The sequence below is a fragment of the Piliocolobus tephrosceles genome, unplaced genomic scaffold, assembly GCF_002776525.5.
Source record: "Piliocolobus tephrosceles isolate RC106 unplaced genomic scaffold, ASM277652v3 unscaffolded_31804, whole genome shotgun sequence".
Classification (NCBI taxonomy): domain Eukaryota; kingdom Metazoa; phylum Chordata; class Mammalia; order Primates; family Cercopithecidae; genus Piliocolobus; species Piliocolobus tephrosceles.
The window spans coordinates 886-3,138 of NW_022315204.1; the positions used below are offsets into that span (position 1 = coordinate 886).

A 2,253-nucleotide genomic window follows, 5' to 3' on the forward strand; every position below is an offset into this window, starting at 1 on the left:
AGCCCTAGTGTGTTCCTGATGTGAAGGGGAAAGTATTCAGTTTTCCACAATCAGGTGTGATGCCAGCTGAAGAATTTTTGGAATTGCCCTTTATCAGCTTGAGGGAGTTCCCTCTATTCCTAGTTTTCCTCAGTTTTTATCAAAAATGGATGTTGGATTTTGCCAAATGCTTTATCTGTATTGACTACAGTGATCATATAATTTTTTAGTTTATTTATATAGCAAATTATGTTGATTTATTTTTTATTCTTTTTTATTAAATAATTATTTTGATTTTTATTATCTCTCTACAAAGAAACTACAAAAATACCTGTTAAAGCATCGAAACGGTACTTTAAAATCCTGAACTGATAAGATACATCTTCTATGATTTACAAGAGTAAAATGTTAAATTCTACAAGTTAGAATTTCTGAATTGATTTTGACAGGAATTTACTAGAAGGAACCAGAACATCAAAGCTTACAGATTTTCTATTCATCCCCAATTAAGTTTCTGAAAAGCTACACATGTGTTGACAAGCACAGTCCACTCAGTTACTTGATGCTGCCACTAACGGTGAGACTACTCTGAAGGGCAGAGGACTATATGCTGGAAATGCCCAGCCTTCCAGGCAACTGCTCAAAGTGCTCTCCTCTTATTTTTTCCCTTATGTGTAAAATAGAAGTACAAATGTACGTATAGTAAAAAATGTAAATACTACAGAAAGATCTAAAATAATAAGTACATATCCTTTTTCCCATACCACAGCAAATCTGATGTTTTCAAAATCCTCAAACAGTCACATGAGTAACTCACAAACTAAAGTCAACCTTGGAGTCTCTTTATCTGAAAATTATTTTCAGGCCTTTGGAATGGTGTTGATTGTCTCATATATTACCTCTGTTACAGAGGAAAGTCACGCAGTCTTCTCCTTCTCAAAAAAAAAAAAAAAAAGTTTAAAGCAACATGCACATACTGTTCAGAGACAGCAAAGTCCAGACAGCATCGCAGAGTCCACTGGATCTAGTCATGGCTCCGGAGAGTCCCTGGTATCATCCCCCCGGCGAGCAGGAAAGACTGACAAAAACACTGGGCGCAGGAGCTCAGACGAGTCCCGCCTCAATGCCCCGGATCCTCCAGGCCAGTTGCACATCCTTTGGGAAGAGAGTAACTCGACCGGCATGTAAGGTGAGGAGATAGGCATCTTCAAAGAGATGAACTAGAAATGCTTCTGCGGCATCTTGTAGGGCCAATAGGGCCTGGGCTTGCCAATTGAAGTCCACACTACGAGTGAATTTAACACATATTTCTCTTGCCAGGCGGCTGAAGGGGTACTTCCTTATTAAGAGGTATGTGCTCTTCTGAAGCTTTCGGATCTCCTTTAGCCAAGCTTGTGTCCGCTGACCATGTTGATGGGAGGAAGGGCCTAAGGAGGGGCCCCGCCGGGAGGGGCCGGGGATCGGGCAAGGGCTGCGCCTCCTCGGGGCCTCGGGCTTGCGGCTCCGGCGTCGCGGCCCCATGGCACGCCGCGGAGGGTGCCGGCGCCCGGCCCCACGGCTCCTGTTGGGGCGGCCGGGTCCGGGGACGAAAGGCTGGCTTCTGGGGAGCCCAGAGAGCGCTGGGTCGCGAGCCTCACAGGAGCCGCTGCTTGGCCGCAGTCCGCACCGCTCGCGTTCAAATCGCTCGCTCCCTTGTTGTTTATTCTTAAATCAACCCCACATTCCTAGGATAAATACCACTTGATTATGATGTATTACCTTTTTATTATATTTAGGATTTCATTTGCTAAACTTTTGCATAGAATTCTTGCCCTATGTTCATGAGGAATATTGGTCTATAGTTTCCTTTTCTTCTAATATTCTCCTCTGGTCAGGGTAGAAGGATAATTTTGGTATCAGCTTAATGCTGATTTCATAGAATGAGTTGGGAAGTATTTCCTCCTCTTCAGTTTTTTGGAAGAGTTTGTGAAGTATTGTTATTATTTCTTCCCTAAATATTGGGTAAAATTCACTACTATTACCACCTGGGCCTGAATTTCTTTATAGGGAGGTTTTCTTGTTATTCTTTTTTTTTTTTTTTTTTTTTTTTGATACAGAGTCTCCGCTCTGTCGCCTCGGCTGGAGTGCAGTGGCACAATGTCAGCTCACTGCAGTCTCTGCCTCCCAGGTTCAAGCAATTCTCCTGCATCAGCCTCCCAAGTAGCTGGTAGCTCCCAAGTAGTGGCACATGCCACCACTCCTGGCTAATTTTTTGTATTTTTGGTAGAGACGGGG

The 2,253-nt window shown here is 43.5% G+C and overlaps 1 pseudogene across 1 annotated transcript; it reads right to left on the reverse strand.

The window, feature by feature from the left end:
• Window positions 1–256: 256 nt before the first annotated feature.
• LOC111529374 lies at window positions 257–1,637 on the reverse strand (annotated as a pseudogene). The gene has a single exon (XR_002727408.3). The product of XR_002727408.3 is annotated as a histone H3-like centromeric protein A pseudogene (transcript).
• Window positions 1,638–2,253: the final 616 nt, after the last annotated feature.